Below are 20,939 nucleotides of genomic sequence, written 5' to 3' on the forward strand. Positions count from 1 at the left end.
TACATACTCTCATCAGGAACTACCTCGCCTGCTTATGAATCCATACCTATCCATATAGCTACCTACCTGCTTATGAATCCGTCCATACCTATCCATAGCTACTCCACCACCTGCTTATGGTACATACCTATCCAAAGCCACTTACCTACCCACCAGTACCTATCAATAAACGGTCGACCGTTCAATACAAGCCTATCCATAACTACATACCTAAAACCCAGTTCTTTCCAGTAGTCTCATTTGTCCAGTTATGGTTAATAGGGAACCGTTTCTAGCCCTTCATCACCGCGGGGAAAGTCGTGTCTGAGAGCAGGTCTCGTTTGTCATGAACAAGGGTAGCGAAGAAGAACAATCATATTCAATTATACTGAATTGGTTCTTTTGTCTGTAGTATGAATTACGTCTATGTATCTGTCTCAGCGCTTCCAAGCAACACACCGTGCCTGTAAATATGATGTCGGTCAAGTAGCTGCCCAAATAAATACTGGAACATTACGGCAGACGACACGACTGTCAAACATAGCCATAAAGTACACACGGGCCTAAGATGTTTAGTTTCAACGCCTTATCTCCAGACGAGAGGAACTGTGATTAAAGGTAATTGACGATCTGTTGATCTTGTAGCCAAGCATCAATTCCACATGTCAGGAAAAATGTTTACGTGAATACGGTCTGTCTCCACAGAGGAGAAGGCGAATTTCTCTGATAGCAGCACAGTGGTTTAAGTGATCTTTTGTAGGAATCGATGTGCAAGAGGTGGGCCTACATGTATGTTCTGTGCTTTACGTTGTCGAACGACAAAATTATGGCGTCAGTGAGTGAGTGACAATTTCGAGTGTTTGTCGAAAGAAATTAAATTAACGAAAAATGTGTTAGTGAAAGTTTGATAAAGGATGAGTGTGATGGTTCGTTACGCCAAGGTCTTGCTCGGTATATTCCTCTCATGTCTAATGTGTGTAGAGTCAATCCCTGTTGGCACTAGAGTACCGCTTTACTGGAATATCGCTAAAAGACGACTAAACCAATCAATACTCTCTTACAATGTCAGCGGTTTGTGTGTGTAGCAGCATCTGCCGGTATCGCTGTTGGGAGATAATATTGAACAACATGTTAAAGAGACACTACAGAAGCATTAAGTCGTTATGGATGATCAACTTCTTGTATCTCGTTGTTCTAAAATAGCGACGGTCTGGTTTTGACACTCAATACCCTTTTCAAGCATGAGGTGATGAATGGATACGCCGTACTCAGCAATATTCCAGCCATATGGCGGCGGTCTGTAAATAATCGAGTTTGGAACAGAAATCCAATGATCAACAGCATTAGCAACGATCTACGCAATTGGGAACTGATGACATATGTGTCGACCTTGTCAGCGAGCCTGACCACCCGATCACGTTAGTCGCCTCCTCACGACAAGTATGGATAACTCCATTTGGGGGTTGGGGTGGGGGGCTTAATTAGAGAAGCCAGAGAGCGGGAGTTTAGGATTAATTAATTTGGATTAGGTGGTGGTAAGCTGATGGAATGAAATAGCCCCCATTCCTATTAAGTTTTGGACGGGTCTTTTATCTGCAGTGCTTCTGTCAATTTTATTGTGGTGTAGGGGCGGTGCAAAGGGTAGCCTAATGGTTAAAGCGTTGGCTCGTCACGCCGAAGACCCGAGTTCGAATAACCCACATGGGTACAATTCTTGAAAGCCATTTCTGGTGTCCCCGCCGTGATGTTGCTTGGAATATTGCTAAAAGAGGTGATAAAACCAAACTCAAGTCAGTCAGTCTTGTGGTGTAATGATGCTGATTTGTCTGCTAGTGTTTTACGACGACGTCCCAATTGATGTTGTCCTGGGGACATTTGATGTCTGGTATTCGAAATGGCTGATTTGGGGTGTCACCAGGTTTTGGCCAGGTCTTGTGTTTCTTAATGCGGGTGTTGAGTGGTCGAGATGTTGTGCAGGTACGAAGGAATTTAGATGGTACTGTCGGGAGATGGCGTAAAATCCTGGGGAACATAGGGCAGCGTGTTGTACATCGATTCTTCAACAGAGTAGAATACCATTTCATTATCGCCAATGTTGTCTTCTGAGGAAACGACAATAGTTGCGCAGCATCTTGAAGTGATGGCTTTCATTATTGCCGCATCGTATATACGATTTGCGCTTTGTTTAAAAGAATACGTTCAGCTTTATGTGAACAATTGCAATCATCGTTGTAAAGATGAGAAAGTATTTCTATCAAGTGACCTCATTTGCAATTTTATCGGATCATGGTACTATAATGGGTTTGCCCAACTGATGTATGACATTGGTAACATCGCCCGCCATATGTTCACCCAAGAATTGATAAAGGGTGTGTCAACTCGACCGTTGGTGTTACAAAAAGGTCACTGTGACCACCTTGCGCATCCTGCTGGTCAGGCATGGACATGATTCTCCCCTTGAGACTCTCTGTGTTGACGGCGCAAACCTCCAACCATAGCGACGGTGTAAATCCAGCTAGTATGCGTGGTAGCAAATGTACTGGAAGTCCCCATGGTCCCAGGGATGCAGTGATCTACCTTCAGTTTTTGGCGATATAGCCTTTTTTTTTAATTCTTGCTACTGCGATATTCTGGAGTTGGTTTTACTGTCCTTCGCTGACAGGGTATTTGTTTATGATATACATGTATTTATGGTCAGTTTTGAAAGCTTGTTTTAGTCACGATATGGCTGAAGTATTGCCCATATGACTCACTCACTCCAATCATGTCTGTCTTCGGCCCTTGATAACGTCTCATTGATAAGTGAGCTTCTGTATAATCTATTATCGCTCCTTCTGGTCGGACAACACAGTTCATGATAGGATGATGCTGCCCGTGCTGTTGCTTCAATGTATCTACAGACAGTCGTTCACATACCAGTGGAAGGGGCTTCTTGTGGTACAACAGTAATGTATTGAAGACCTGACGTACAACATCCCTAACTGTTAAAAGCATGTATTGATTTAGGCTGCTCCTAGCAATCCTTTACCAATTCCACAACAGATACGTAATCGGGAATGCCCGACACCCGCAATAAGATAATATTATAACCAAAACAAGTCAATTGGAAATTTGTTATTTTTTTGAATTTTTGGCACTGGTATCAGAACCTATTACAAAGTGGTTTTGGTTCACCATTTACATACTGTAACAATAGAAAGGTGCCAATGAAGTAGGTTTCTTTTATTGTAATAACTGAATGATATCTCCACTGCCAGTGGAGACTGTGACGCGGAAATGCTGTTAACGCAAGGCTCCCAACAACCTGATCAAAACACATTTTCAATCATTACCACACTTTATCAAGACAATATCTCCAATGTTTTACTGGTGATGTTCAGAGAAAAGGCTGAACAAAGTTTGAGTTAAAGTGAAGGCTAACGCTTTGCTGAATGTATGCACGGTGACATCCGTTACAGGTGTTAGTTACAAACAGCTTCACTCAAACAAAGGTGTGATACGTAACGTCGTCTGTGAGGTTGATGACGTCGTTGATCAAACAGTCGTTATTATGCGGGAAAGACAATAAATACATTAACTCAGTTTTGTTTGACACATTTTATCCTCCTTAGAGAATACATCAGATCTTTAACACTATATTTTACACCACTAAATTAAATACAATCGAATTGGTGATCACTTCTAAATGTTTCACGTTAATTCAGTTCAGTCTACTGAGATCCCAATGGCAAGTCGAAAAAGGCCAGGTCCTATTTTTCTTATTTTGTGGACAACATACTAGATCTGAAGTATCTGATAAACCAGGATGTTCATTCCTCAAATGATAACATTTCTATACAAGTTTTCAAAACGTCCCAGGCCGCTACTGGAAATCGTCGAGAAACGATTTCCTGTCATCCACATGTGTTCTGGAAGATAATTGTTAATCGACAAAACAACAGGTGGAGTTTGTCCTACATCAGATCCTTGTGACCTGTCTGAGTTTATTAACGAAACTACTGAATTATCACTCGTCGTTTGTGGGGCAAACTCACTCGTTGACATAAGTATATTTGAGGTTGCTGTATCATTTTCTGTTTGATCCATACTAGAACATATCAGTGGGTACCAACATCCGGTAACCGTTGAATAGTGTATAGTGACCAACTTTCAGAAGGCTAATACCCTAGCAGGACAATTTAAAACAGTTAATATCTCCGACGAATTCCTTACTAGTTTCCGAGAACTCAAAGCAATTTTAGGAAAGTATTTTTATCTGAATTTCTTCAACCATGTTGAATTGCCACGTTCGACTTAAGCATCATATTCTTAAATGATTAACCCATCCAATATCAAAGACAAAAATTCCTCTCCAGAATAGATGAGATATGGTGTCAGATGCATCACCACATGCCCGGGTGTGCTCTTTTTTGTTAATTGAACATCAGCCAAGTATTTGTTGGAGGCTTTGGGACTAGTCCCTAAAGCCCGCACACACTCCATCATTGTCCGAGGATCACATCTGGATCAGATATCACAATGCCTGCCTCTTATCAATGCAACATGTCATAAATATTGAACAATTTCCTTGAGAAGAATGGGTTGTTTTCAAGGAAAGTCAGGCTTTAGAAAGTGACATTCATGTACAGACAATCAAATACATGCACGCATCCAGGCAGAAGTAGAAAAGCTTCATGTAATCCTGCTGCGTGCCTACATCGCGTTGACAAAGAATATGTGATACATAGAGAAGAGGGCTTATTTTATTTTATTTGCTTTGTTTTTGTTTTGGTTTTGGGTTTGTTTGTTTTACATTGCTGAATCTGAGGATAAAATGCAACGCATATTGAAATGTTCAGATGCACACATTGGTAGCTTCGCATTGAACGGAGCTTTCCTGGTATGTACAGTTTTCCCCAAAATATATTGAGAAAGTCTTTATTTCCTAATACTGATAATATAATTTTGAAATAAGTGTTACATCATTGTGTAGTAAGTGAGTGAGCCTGACCACCCGATCCATTAGTGGCCTCTTTCGACAAGCATGGGTTACTTATGGAATACTGTAAGGGACATTCTCGCGATCTCGCATTCTCGCGATCTCGACCTTTCGAAACAAGCTAAAAATGCCAAAAGTACGAGAATGCGAGATCGCGAGAACGCGAGATTTGGCCAAAATCTCGCGTTCTCGCGATCTCGCATTCTCGTGTTTTGGTACATAGCACTTTTGTCAAAGTCGAGATCGCGAGATTGCGACATTTGTACATGCTGTCAAATCTCGCATTCTCGCTATCTCGACTTGCCAGATATGGCCATAAAAACACGAAATCGCGAGAACGCGAGAATGCGACATTGCATTTTCTCGCGTTCTCGCGATCTCGCGATCTCGCGTTTTAGACGTTGTCGGTGCGCATGCGTAATATCATAAGGTCAAGGCGCATGCGTATCTAAGTAGTGCTGTGGTCATGCTTCTTTCATGCTTTTCACTTCCCAACTAGCATTTAGCAAAATTATCACATAGCTTGAAAATGCTATCATGTAATTTACATACAGGATGTGTAGGGTAGAGTATATAAGTCCGTTCCCGTTGTTACAATTTCCTATGTCCTTAAAATCCTCAACATGTAAAATTCTATTTAAGAAACGAAATTGTGAATATGAATGTCAATAAAAGTGAAAACATGAAAGTGTCCGGAAGCTGGAAAAAAATATTAACGTCAGTGAGTGATAATATAGTGCTTAAAGCCGCATCATTTCGCAGCTATACCGTCAGTTATACAAATAATCACAGACCAGTGAGTTTCTCCATGATGCAATATCATATACGGCTAGCATAATCATTCAAACAAAATTCTAACCGACCAATTTCTAGCAGTCGGCTAAAATGAGCATGTCTGATGTTTTATTGGACACCATACTCGCTAGTTTAGGCCATAACAAATTAATTAATAGATTTTCTTCCGCTCCCGCCTGACTACAAAACACCCTGTCTTACATTATTCTTTCGTCTCCAAGTTCCAAGAAATAGAAATGCATTTGTACCAATAATATTTGTGTTCCTGCGGCAGCCATGATAAAGTGGAGACTACGGGTTATGAGTGAGATATCTGTTTATTTCCATATCGTGGTGGAAGAAGACACCCTGTAATAACAATAATATACACGATATATACAACATAAAATCACATCTGATGAACATGTCATCATAATAAATATAGTGCATAAATGTGCCTATCAGAGTCATATACCGGTATTACGCGATGCAATATCACACAAATGACTTACGTGATCACATGTTTACAGTGATATACAAAATGAGTGTTGACATAAAGACTTATAATAATACATGGTATAATAATGAAATAGACAATAGATACTGTACAAATAACCTATCCTGTGGGTGACACGAGAATGGGTTTGCACATCCAGCAGCCGAACAGTCATCGCATGCAATAACCCTATATAGGTACCACACACTGATCAAATGTAATCTTTGTCAAGTACATACAATATACATGATAGATGAGATATATCAATCTTACATGATGCAGAATATAGTTACCAAACAACAACTACCAGCCAGCATATTGACTGGACATATCGAAAACAAACCATAAGCACATTCATACAAGTTACATGGTATACTGTGTATTGACTTTTATTTTGTTTATCATGGGCATATTTATACCTATTTTGTGTAATGATTAATGTTAGGGTTTAATTTACTATATGTAACAATTAAAATGTATAACAACTAACCTTTGATTCTGACCAAACTGTGACACAGAACTGTACATGAAACACAAAGAGACCCGTGAAGATCTGGGTTAGAATATATCTTCAGTAACCCATGCTTGTCGTAAGAGGCGACTAACGGGATCGGGTGATCAGGCTCGCTGACCTGGTTGACACATGTCATCGGTTCCCAATCGCGCAGATCACTGGATTGTCTAGTCCAGACTCGATTATTTACAGGCCGCCGCCATATGGCTGGAATATTGCTGAGTGCGGCGTAAATCTAAACTCACTCACTGAAACACAAAGTAAAGAGGCAGCTGAACTGACAACTAATTGCAACTTAAATGCATAAAGAATTCGTCGCCTGCGAGACCACTATATCCTGATATAAGATAATGATGATTTGTTATTCATTTATGTACACAATATACAACCACTCGCGCGGTGGGCGAGCTGGTTAAAGCGCCGGCTAGTGATCCAGCGAGGTTGAGGTGTCGGGATCGAGCCCATCTGTGACCGGGTGTAAAAATCTTGCACTCAACTTTGTGTGCAGACTCTTTCTGTGTTGTCACAACCCGAAGTGCACAGTAGACAACCCTGTGCACTTAAAAGAACCCACGAATCAGTTGGTATATGACCAGACGGTGGTCACATGAATACGATGCAAACACTTAGTTGCGGGTACATCAACGTGCAGTCAAATTCGACAAAGTACTGTGACTATGTGTTCCAGTCCACCCAGCTTGGAATGGGTATCTCGTTAGGATGAGAAGGTCACAATAAACTCGGTGCGCCTAGAGGCAGCAAGCGTTGTATACTCCCAAGGGAGTTGAGATTGATCATACTATGTGCCGTTGAGATTGACATCCAAATAAACGAGGAAAAAATATACCAGCGCCTTGAGCAAGGAGTAGTTGCGTGGATATGTGCGATATATAAATATAAAATATCCTATGATGTTAATAATAATAATTCATTCATGTTACATTCCTAATTTCTTTACTTGATGAAATACTCCACAAACGTAGCACTACTGAACATGCTTGATGCATGTGAATCGAATCCTTCGACAGAAATTGTACACAGGTGCCTTAAAAAGTAAAAAATAAAATGTAAATTATTATTATTCTCGCCTCCCATTTTTTTAGAAAATAATCAAACTCTGTATTTAAATTTATTGCGGCCTTACCTTCACAAGCTCGGCAAGCTAATATTAGAAATAACCCCCCATTCACAGCCCGGGGTACGTGCATTGCTCTAAATAAGTGAGTGAGTTTGGCTTAACACGACTTTCAACAGTATTTTTCTTTCAGTTATATCACGGCTTGTCAGCTCGATATAGGATGAAACCCACCAACATAGGTTTCTCAAGGGACGCAACTCCATTGCGACGCCTCAGACGACTGAGCTACCCATGATCCCGGTTCAAGATGACTGTATAGGTATTTGGCAGAAAAACGCGAGATCGCGAGATTGCGAGATTGCGAGATTGCGAGATCGCGAGATCGCCACATTTGTCAAATGTCGCAATCTCGCATTCTCGCGTTTTTAAAATCGTTACATAGAACTGTATGGGCAATGGCGAGAACGCGAATTTGTCAAATGTCGCAAAGTTTTGAAAATCGTTACATAGAACTGTAGAATTGGCACAAAAACACGAGCACGAGAACGCGAGATCGCGAGATTTGTCAAATGTCGCAATCTCGCGTTCTCGCGTTCTCGCGTGCGTTCTCGTGTTTTGAAAATCGTTACATAGAACTGTATGGGTAATTGGCACAAAAGCACGAGAACGCGAGAACGCTGAGATCGCGAGATTTGTCAAATGTCGCAATCTCGCGTTCTCGCGTTCTCGTGTTTTGAAAATCGTTACATAGAACTGTATCTGCTGCGCCGCCCGCATGCCTAATTGATGGTATAAGTATAGATTGATGAACAAACATGAAATCTTTTTACTTGATAATATTTCCATCTTCATTACGATGATAGGAAATGAAAACATTTGAAGTTTAACCATCTGCCAGTGGTAAAATGTTAGGACTGAAAAATAACGAAGTCAGTGTACGTCTTTACATTTTGTTTTATAATCATAATTAGTTTATTATAATATTTTGATGCATTTTGAAACTTATTAAGAAGCGCACGAACTGCTTAATACTTATAGTGAATATATAGCGTGACTGTAATATCTAGACATTGTATAGATTGCCAACGTGAATCATATTTCACACACACACGCCCTAAGTGCGACCTAGAGTAAGTTGTATCATTACCAAACCGAAACATGAGTCTCATCAATCAATTCAGACAATGACCTACTTTTCATCCGATTTGAATTTTTCTCTTGTGTAAGTGAAATCAGACACTACAAACAACTATGGTTACACTAAATTCCAATTCCTTGTTTCATAAGAAAATGGTATTTACAAATTAATTGTAATTTTAAAGTTTTAAAAGTCGTATTTCTATATTTTATGTCGAGGTTTAGGCAGCATGTCCTTAACTGAGACGTCACAGACTGCCCCTGTTTAAAGTAAAGGATAAAACACAACTCAGAGATTTTGGTAGCAAATGTAAATCCACGGAGTCGGGAAAATCCCTCGGACCGAAATTTGCTACCAAAACCGAGGAGTGTTTTATCCACCTTATGAACCGTCATCAATGTAAAACACAAATATGTATTATTTTCATTTTGTGTAAATGTTTTGTGTACATGTACTGAGCATTGATCAATGTACAACATTGATGGAACAGCCCGCAAATGATGGAACAGCCGGTGTCACCTGGGATGCGACTGGCAGCCAACACCTGCCTTGCACGCGCAATGCACGCGCTACCCGTGTTGTACCCGTTTTCTTAGGAACACATGGTTCATACTGACAAATAATCTCATTCTTGACAGCGATCCTTCGTAGCCTAGTGGATTAAGCCGCCGAGCGAAAGGTTGCGGGTTCGAAACCAGTTATCGCCACTATATATTGGAAATTTTCATAATGTGATATTTTTACGGTCGTAAAAGTCGCTACAGATCGTAAAATAATCGCAACAGATCTTCATTGAAGCATAACTGGTCGGATATCAATCGTGAGAATGCGTAACAGATACAATCAGAGCTTATGAAATCGGAAAAGAGCGTCAAGAAGGGGAAAAATATACAAAATGTTCCACCATCATGAAGATCTAATACGATATTTTTGGTTCGCGTAAGATCGACATAATTGTGGCGGTTAGTTCCCATATGAGAGAGCTTGTGGGGTGGAGGTGGGGGATTACCTTCAAGTCGAACAAAGGCAATTCTATGTTTATACAGGCACAAGGTTGATAAGAAAAGTTGAAGTGGTAAAGAAATGAAATAAGTCTAAACTGATATTTGACATTTCATGACATAATTTATTTGGTGTCCCCATTCTTAATCACAACATAAAAACATGTCATATGAAATATCAATATATCAAATATTCCACCAAACATTATCAATTACAAATATAAGAAGGCAAGATTTATGGACGTCAACATCTTTATTGTGACTAACACGACGTTTCGGGCGTATGCTTGCTCCTTCACCTGATGAAATGCCCTTCAAAGATTTCATTACAAATACATATTCAATTCTGACATAGTTAAGTAATTACTTAATCAATATCACTATAAAGTCACAATTCATTTTACAGTTATTGCATTATTTTAAGCAAGTTTCTTGTAATACATGTCTAAGTAATACAACATGTCAGAGTTGTCAACCACAAGTCTGTGTTTCAGGGTGGACAGTTCTCTTTGGAGGTCTTGATATTTCTTTTCTTTGGGGAAGTGTCTGCCTAGCACTGTACCATGTATTGTAACATGTTCAGTTCATTAATGTTTTGCTCCTCCAACAAAATTTTATCCTCTTTTTACTCTGTAATGTATCCTTCAGCACACAAGTACCTACCACCACGTGAAGTAGGAAGGAACTTGTAATTGAACTGTGCATGAGCCATTGTGAAAATGATACTAGCTATTGTAACTTGATGGTATTTATACAATATGTAAGACATGTATGTACTGAATGACACTGATTGAGTGAACACATTAATCAGTATCATTATAATCTCAGTGAGCTAAACTCAAATGGAAATCATAGTCCACAACGTAGTTCAAATTTCACAGCACCCAGTGACTTAATCCTTATAACAACACCGGCACAACATCACGAAGACTATACTGTAACATTAAAATTCTACTTCCGGGAATACCCCATCGTGGCCTAATCGTGGCCTAGTGTAAACGCAGCATTACATAAACACTAGCTTTTGACAAATCCGCTGTGCATGATAAAATTAATCAATCAGTCAGCGTATTATCGGTTAATCCTTTGATCGATGTTTGTTTTATAATTCAGGTGATAATTCCTCTTCCTGCACTTCCATGGGCATATTACATAACGTGTAATACATTTGTTGCATCAGACCTTAATTTATAATGTTGAGTATTTACTGAAGACACGAGAATGCCAAATGGGAACATTTGTCGGGCAATCTAAGTGGTGTTACCACTAATGATATCTGTTATTAATTCATTAATATAACTGATCATGAAGTGAATTATAACAAATAACATGTGTATGTTTTATACCACCAAACACGAGTTACAGCTAGGGAGTAGTAGTGGCTGTATTAAACTTATGGCCGACACTGTTTTGAGGATACGAACGGAACTTTATTGTTGCATAAGAAATACATACATGTATTTGAATGTCCCCACACCTCGCAACCATATAACATGATTGGTAGGACCATGCAGTCAAAACATTTAAACAAACAATCGAGAGGAATGTGGCGATTTCTAGCCTTTGAGGGGATAATAAACACGTCTTTTTATGCTTTTCGTCACATCGCCATTATTCCAGCCATTTAGTGACGAAATCAAGTCTGCATCCATAAACATTTTAAGTCCAAAGTCCAAATGAGTTTTACTTTAAATGCATATTTATTCATGACATTGTTATCTAAAACAGAAAATGTCATAGCACTTAATGTAAAGGCACTCAATTCGTTATTCGCATTACATAGTTACAATTTATGATACAGATTAACTTCCCTCAGGTAGTTAACAATGAGATGCCCGCTCACGCGGGAAAACAGATATCGGTGGTACATGAGTATAACAAAGGAGTACATTACCAAATGTACAACAAGATGACTAAATGATGCATCAATTAAAGTGTTTACAAACAATCTTAAAATGAACTTGGATACATTTTAAGAGTAGATATTTTACTTGAAAAAGGTTGACGAAACTTTGACAAATTCGGCCATGTAAAGTTCGTTTAACAATGATACTAATTCGTTCCATGAATTAATAAAGCTATAGATAAGTAGGGTCTGAAACTTGAAAAAAAAAACTTCATCTCAGTTAAGCGGCTCACAGAAGGAGTATTGGGGTCGCGCGCTAATATGAAGTACGGTAATCAATGTTTTCATAGCAATTCGCTTTGGTGGCACTTCTAGCACAATTTTGGTTTCGCTTTACCGGGAATAGGGAATATTGAAATTTCGCTTTCCCGGGCCGACACCGGTTAAAATACTGTAAAATGATTGTCCTCCTGAGAGGGTACGTAAGTCCCAAAACATTCAAAGTAAATTTTGAACTAAAATGTATGGCTAGATGTGTGTAAATTGCTAACAACTGAAGGGATGATGTACATCCAGCTATAGGGTCCATGCAGGAAGCAAATGTATTGTAAGTCCCAATGGTCCCCAGTATGGTGATCTACCTTCAGTTGTTGGCAATCTATAGCCTGTTTTTATATTGTATTGTCATGTAGTTAAAATGTTTTATATTTAGTTACTAGTTTTAAATTTCTAACTGTGATAATCTAGTTGTTTTACTGTCCTTCGTAGAGAGGTTTTATAATTTACCTTTCATTTATATTAATGTATAACTTGATATAGTCACGATATGGCTGAAATATTGCCAAAGTGACTTTACATTTTAACTCACTCACTACACTTGAGTGCACACCCACCCGCTCTGACTGGGTTCGGTATCCGGGTGCTTCGTTTCGAGCGTAGTATACCCAAGTACAAAATAGTGTGTTTTAAAATCATAGGTGATACTGACAGTGTCTGAAATAAGCCCAAAACCCAGCCAGACATCAGGGCTGGTAACTTCCAAATGTTACCAGCCCAAAATGGATTTAACCAGACCAGACACCAAGATATGTATGGAACATGTAAAAGTTTTACCAGATCATCGGGCTGGCTAGCTGTAAATCTAGACCGTCCGTCAGAAATCTAGCCCGTCTCGGGCGGTGGGATGTGCACTATTTCATACACTGGTAAAAGACATCCTATTTTTACATGAAATGATTAAATCCAGGCATTAGAAAATCCGAAAAGCCTACACTGCTGGGATACTTTATAAGAACTACCGGGTATATCTTCAAATAACGGCATCTGATTTGCATCCGCACTTCCTAATGTCCCGATGTTTATGTTGAAGAAATTCTGCCAAGGTGGACAGTAGCCCAGTGCCCGAGTCCGTCACGGTCGAGGGAGCAGGTACTGACCAGCTTGCAGCTAGGATTTGAAATAAGACTGTTGGCGAGAAACATTAATCCCTCTGGATCAGTGCCCCTTTAAAAATCGTTGCATAGAACTGTATGGGCAATTGGCACAAAAGCACGAGAACGCGAGAACGCGAGATCGCGAGATCGCGAGATCGCGAGATTTGTCAAATGTCGCGATCTCGCGTTCTCGTGTTCTCGTGTTTTTGTGCCAATTGCCCATACAGTTCTATGTAACGATTTTCAAAAACACGAGAACGCGAGAACGCGAGATTGCGACATTTGACAAATCTCGCGATCTCGCGTTCTCATGCTTTTGTGCCAATTACCCATACAGTTCTATGTAACGATTTTCAAAACACGAGAACGCGAGAACGCGAGATTGCGACATTTGACAAATCTCGCGATCTCGCGTTCTCGCGTTCTCGTGCTTTTGTGCCAATTGCCCATACAGTTCTATGTAACGATTTTCAAAAACACGAGAACGCGAGAACGCGAGATTGCGACATTTGACAAATCTCGCGATCTCGCGTTCTCGCGTTCTCTCGTTTTGTGCCAATTGCCCATACAGTTCTATGTAACGATTTTCAAAAACACGAGAACGCGAGAACGCGAGATTGCGACATTTGACAAATCTCGCGATCTCGCGTTCTCGCGTTCTCGTGCTTTTGTGCCAATTGCCCATACAGTTCTATGTAACGATTTTCAAAAACACGAGAACGCGAGAACGCGAGATTGCGACATTTGACAAATCTCGCGATCTCGCGATCTCGCGTTTTTCTACCAATTACCTATACAGTCATCTTGAACTGTGATCACGGGTAGCTCAGTCGTGGCAATAGAGTTGCGTCCCTTGAGCGTGCCAAAAACCTATGCTGGTGGGTTTCATCCTACATCGAACTGATAATCCGTGATATAACTGAAAGATAAATACTGTTGAAAGTCGTGTTAAGCCAAACTCACTCACTTATTTAGAGCAATGCACGTGCCCCGGGCTGTGAATGGGGGTTAATTTCCAATATTAGCATGCCGAGCTTGTGAAGGTAAGGCCGCAATAAATTAATAGACAGAGTTTGATTAATTTCTAAAAAATCATGGGAGGTCGGAAGTATGTTTATTTACATTTAATTTTTGTCTAATCGAACTTTTTAAGGCACCTGTGTACATTTACTGTAGAAGGATTCGATTCACATGCATCATGCATGTTCATCAAGTAAAGAAAGTAGGAATGTAAGAGGGGTGAATTAGGTGGTTGTATATTGTGTACGTAAATGAATAACTAATCATCATTATCTTATATCAGGATATAGTGGTCTCGCAGGCGACGAATTCTTTATGCATTTAAGTTGCAATTAGTTGTCAGTTCAGCTGCCTCTTGTCCTTGTGTTTCAGTGAGTGAGTGATTGAGTTTGGTTTATATGGCGGCTGTATGTAAATAATCGAGTGTGGACCAGACAATCCAGTGATCAACATCATGAGCATCGATCTGCGCGATTGGGAACCGATGATATGTGTAAACCAAGTCAGCGAGCCTGACCACCCGATCCCGTTAATCGCCTCTTACGACAAACACGGGTTCCTGAAGATACCTTCTAACCCGGACCTTCACGGGTGTCTTTGTGTTTCATGTACAGTTCTGTGTGACAGTTTGGTCAGAATCAAAGGTTAGTTATTATGCATTATAATATAACATACATAGTAAATTAAACCCTAATATTAATCATTACACAAAATAGGTATTAATATTCCCATGATAACAAAATAAAAGTCAATACACAATATGCCATTTAACGTGTATGAATGTGCTAATGGTAGTTTTCTATATGTCCTGTCAATATGCTGGCTAGTAGTTGTTGTTTGGTAACTATTTTCTGTATCATGTAAGATTGATACATCTCATCTACCATGTATATTGTATGTACTTGACAAAGATTCTTATATGGGATTAGTGCATGCGATGACTGTTCGGCTGCTGGATTCGCGAACCCATTCTCGTGTAACCCACAGGATAGGTTATTTGTACAGTATCTATTGTCTATTTCATTATTATACCATGTATTATTATAAGTCTTTATGTCAACACTCATTTTGTATATCACTGTAAACACGTGATCACGTGAGTCACCTGTGTTATATTGCATCGCGTAATACCGGTATATGACTCTTGATAGGCACATTTATGCACTATATTTATTATGATGACATGTTCATCAGATGTGATTTTATGTTGTATATATCGTGTATATTATCGTTATTACAGGGTGTCTTCTTCCACCACGATATGGAAATAAACAGATATCTCACTCATAACCCGTAGTCTGTGGTTAATAACACATTGGAACTCCGCCATATCATGGCTGCCACAGGAACACAACTATTAGCTATACAAATGCTTTCTATTTCTTGGAACTTGAAAACAAAAGCATAGTATAAAGCAGAATGTTTTGTAGTCAGGCGGGAGCGGAAGAAAATCTATTAAAGTAGCGAATATGGTGTCGAGTAAAACATCAGACATGCTCATTTTAGCCGAGTGCTACAAATTGGCCTGTTAGAATTTTGTCTGAATGAATATGCTAGCCGTATATGATATTGCATCATGGAGAAACTCACTGGTCTGTGATTATTTGTATAACTGACGGTGTAGCTGCGAATTAATGCGGCTTTGAGCACTATTTTATCACTCACTGACGTTAATATATATCCAGCTTCCGGACACTTTCATGTTTTCACTTTTATTGGACATTCATATTCACAATTTCGTTTGTTAAATTATATTAAACACGTTGAGGATTTTTAAGTACATAGGAAAACAATGTAGGAAACAACGGCAGCGGACTTATATACACTACCCTACACATCGTGTATGTAAATTACATAGCATTTTCAAGCTATGTGATAATTTTGCTAAATGCTACTTGGGAAATGAAAAGCACGAAAGAAGCATGACCACAGCACTACTAAGATACGCATGCGCCTTGACCTTATGATATTACGCATGCGCAACGACAGCGTCTAAAACGCGAGATTGCGAGATCGCGAGATCGCGAGAACGCGAGAAAATGCAATGTCGCATTCTCGCGTTCTCGCGATTTCGTGTTTTAATGGCCATATTTGACAAGTCGAGATTGCGAGAATGCGAGATTTGACAGCATGTACAAATGTCGCATTCTCGCGATCTCGACTTTTGACAAAAAGTGCTATGTACCAAAAACACGAGAATGCGAGATCGCGAGAACGCGAGATTTTGGCCAAATCTCGCGTTCTCGCGATCTCGCATTCTCGCACTTTTGGCATTTTTAGCTTGTTTCGAAAGGACGAGATCGCGAGAATGCGAGATCGCGAGAATGTCCTTACAGTATTCCATACTTCTTGGTTATGTGGAGTTGTCAGAAGTGACAGAATATGTTCACCTTGGGCCTAACCATTACAAAGAACTTAAGCGGTGGTGCCCAGCAAGTCGGTGATGTATGCAGAAAACTTTAAGAGCTCTTACTTCAGCCTGATTAATGCTGGTCTTCGTGAAGACGGTCTTCACCTCTCACAGGCCTTAAAGTGTATAAGTTAGTAGTCCTCCAAAGAGCTCTTTAAGGCACTGAAACACTTTGTCACTGTTCACGAAATCTTGAACTTCAGCTGGTGAGAGCTCATCGATTCTGTATCAAACGGCTTCAGCGAATGCCTTCCCTAACAAGGTCTGATATTGCCCTGCCACTATTGGGATGCTTCTTCTATTCCAACCATAGACCTGAGAAAGATAAACCTCTTTGGCCGAATTATTAATTGTCCAAGTCCTTGCACAGCTAAAGCCGTTGTCCTCTTTCGATTCTCAACCTACCACCTGAACAACACAGAGCAGCGCGGCTTCATCCCTGAAGTCAAACGTCTCTGTGGACATTACAATATCTGTAACCTCCTGAACTTTGCATACAACGGACTGGGAGTTTCTAAACACTCCTGGAAACATCGCGCCAAGGAAGCAGTGTTCACATTTGAAACCAACTCGCTGAGACAGAGACTTAATGACGACCTTGAACTGAGTGTGTTCTCGCAGTTACACAGCTGCTAATCCCACCCCCAACCACCCCACCCACCCAACCATCTGTGGGTCCTCAGCAAGTACGACCCACAACACAGAAGTGAATACTACGGATTGCTTCGCCTGATTGCTACACCCCTGATAGCAAGCAGGTGTCCCTCATCAATGACTCTGATCTGGACAATCTGGCCCTACATCTGTTCTAGTCCTGCAGCGACAACCGAGTGCTCTCGAGCAGAGAGATCATGTGCTATCCCGTACTTTACGTCTTTGGACCTGACACATATGTCACGCTGGACTATATGGACCCTGAAAGTGAAACTCTACCTCTCCTTGGCGGACATCAACTTGAAATGGACAACAAGTCACTAGCCATCATTGTTGGACATTTTCTTAAAGTAATCAATGATTAACTCTTCAGTTTACCTCATTAATTTTTTTTCCGGCCTGTGTCATGTTTGTGATTTAAGCATACTTCATTATATCTCCTGTTTATCAAGGAGGAATTAAATACACTCACTCACTCACCCTTGATTTAGAAAAATGGTATCACCCATGTACCCACGAGCTTTGACAAGGGAGCAAGAGATCCCTTATTTCGTCAATATTTATTTTATGAAAATATTTAAAGGTTTACAAAAATATTCATCTTTGCGATATGCTAAGAATAATATTTTATTTTATCAGAAACATGGTATACATATTTCAAAGGTTTATTATCACGTGATGGCTGTGACCAGGAGGGGGATGCTTATTTTGGAAACTATATTCCAGAACATAGTCATGAACATTATATTGATTGTGTCAGAGGGATGCTTATATTGGAAACTATATTCCTGAACATAGTGATGAACATTATACTGATGGTGTCAGTGGGATGCTTATATTCGAAACTATATTCTTGGACAAAGCCATGAACATTGTACTGATGGTGTCAGTGGGATGCTTATATTGAAAACTATATTCCTGAACATAGTTATGAACAATATACTGATTGTGTAAATGATGATAGAACATTTGCAGAAATTATATCAGCTGATACTAAACTAAGTGACCAGAAGACGACGGTATTCCAACAGAATTTTAAAAGAAAATTAAGGATATGATTGCACCCTTCCTTGCTTTATTGTTTTCACAATATTGTGTAACGGTAATTTCCCAGCTATTTACCTAGACAAGGGAAGTGATAATGAACCTGGTACCAGACGGTTTATGGACAAGAAGTCGACCTTTTGAAATTTCGCTATGGACACGAAGTCGACACGCAGTAAACTTTGATGTTGAAGGCGTTGCTAGAGTCACGCTAATCCGCTAGTAGGTGTAATTTTAAGATTTTCCATAACCGAATAATCGCGTAACGCGTGAACATATTTCACTCAAAATGTCATCAATGTTATCATACATATGAGAGTGAATTCACAATGATGAACATATTTAAGGAAGGAACACGCGGTAGATTGCATTCAATTTCGATATGGCAAATACACAGTTACATCCTCGTGGTTGAAGATACCTGTGTGTTGGTGGATTTATGAGTGAAGCGAAATTGGATATCCTGGAAGTACACAGAAAAGAAGTGTAATTTCACTGCGCCAACTGTCAATGACATTGTGACGATGGTGAAAGGTGACCATGCTCATCCCCGTGTCCAAGTAGACATAAAGGTAAGCATCTTGTAAATGCCTGATATCAATCTGTTACTGAGGAAAATATAAAAGTAAAATAGATATATCAAATCCAAATAATGTACGTATCCATGTTTTGCATATCGTTTAATAGGTTTTGTTAACAATTCTAACAATGTATATATAGCAGTAGAGTGGTGTAACGTGGTCTGTGTAAAAGAATGTGTAAAAAGAAATAATAAATCTACTTTTACTATCTTCAGATGAACCAGTTTGCAAATGGTGCATCTCACCTACTTCATGTTGGATGATTTTGTATACGAAATAAAACGGACGAATTATAGTACTTTTCTCCTGTTGTCTGTGTTCTCAACAGCATAATCTAGATTATCGCCTTGTGAAAACTCTGGATTACTTCTTTGTCTTTCTAATCCCCTGTTAATTGGTATAAGGTCAAATGGACAGTACGTCGACCTTTTACTTATCTGAACCGTGACATTTCACCCAAGGGTCGAGGTCCCAGCAGACACCGTACCAGACTGACGCACCCAGATAGCACGCAGTACATTGGCCTCTCTTCATGAATGTCCACGTTCAGGGCTAGAGCTACACACGTTGTACGCACAATGGAGTATTTATCAAAGACGGCGTGTTGTGTTTAGGTTTGTGGGTGAATTCTGCGTGTTGACACACATACAGGTGAGTTGGACAGTCAGGTATCTGGTCAGATTCACACGTCAGGACAGATAGGCCAGTCACCCCCAGACAGGTATATCTGATTGTGTTTGTAATATGAACAATCGTTTGATTCGGATAGATATAAATCATGCATATTCCGAAATAGCTCAGATACATAGCGTTCACTAACATGGGCGCGACAGAAAATCCTTGTCGCACTTTCTCGTTAAGATTATTGCGCACCAAAACATTATATGAATGACTTCTTTGTACTTTTATACCAACACGTGCGCCCTATTTACGTTATCAAAATATCCAAAATAAATATTTGCAAGCCATCAAACATTCAGTCGATCGCTCACATGTGAGCGGCGCCATTTTGAATCACGTGACTTGTGACGCGAAGGGGATATCCTCCCTAAAATAGAAACACACGTGTTCCATACCTCACCGCTTGTTTACAACACATTTTCATACATATTTAGCGAATTAAAACGATTGCATGGAGACTTTCGTTTCCAATCTAGACTGACTGACTGACCACCCCGCTCTTTCAACAGCTTTTTTCAAAGGAATTGCAGGCGAGTTTGCAATGCTTCATATAATATTGATTATTGCTGTCACCTTGACAGTTCCATGTTTCTGTACTACTCCTGAATATTTGCCTACAAAATACAGTCTACTAATAAGAACGATTGAATTCAGCAATTGAATAATTAATGAGTTAACGAATTAATTATCTATATATTTCATTTATATCAAAATATTTTAATATTCCTCAGTTCACATTTCTCCTGCCTTAAATATTATGTGTAATATTTTCCATGTTGTATTAGGTTTCAAGCCCCAGCTTCAAACCTTGCTAAAACATCTTTTAATTTTCATATTAGCAACCAGGTAGCAAAACAGTGTTTGTTATTTTTTATCATGAATTATAAACAAATACTAAAATAAGGGGAGACATCTGGAACTCAATTGTTAAAAGAGGGAAGATCATTCAAATTACAGCACAAAGCCAAGTCTCAAATTGTAGCCTTGTGCATACCCCATTGGGCAAAAGGCTTTTATGTGTTAGGTCATTTGGAGATATATTCATTTGCAAACATTAAAAGTACCTCGAGCCCTTATCTTTCGACAGCAGCAAAATAGCAGTCATTCCAAATTATTAATGAAGTGTTAGTTCGGAAAGTCTGCTTTTCAAGGTGCTATTAGATATTTATTGAGAACATTTCCACTGATGAGGATATGAAATTATGCATGCAGTTTATTCTTTTGAAGGTATAAATTTAAACTCATGATAAATTAAAGCGATTAATCAATAATTAACATTAGTATGCACTTTATGTACTGGTGTTACCACTGT

This window comes from Haliotis rubra, unplaced genomic scaffold (assembly GCF_003918875.1).
Source record: "Haliotis rubra isolate DU_JTF1 unplaced genomic scaffold, ASM391887v1 Scf338, whole genome shotgun sequence".
Lineage (NCBI taxonomy): Eukaryota > Metazoa > Mollusca > Gastropoda > Lepetellida > Haliotidae > Haliotis > Haliotis rubra.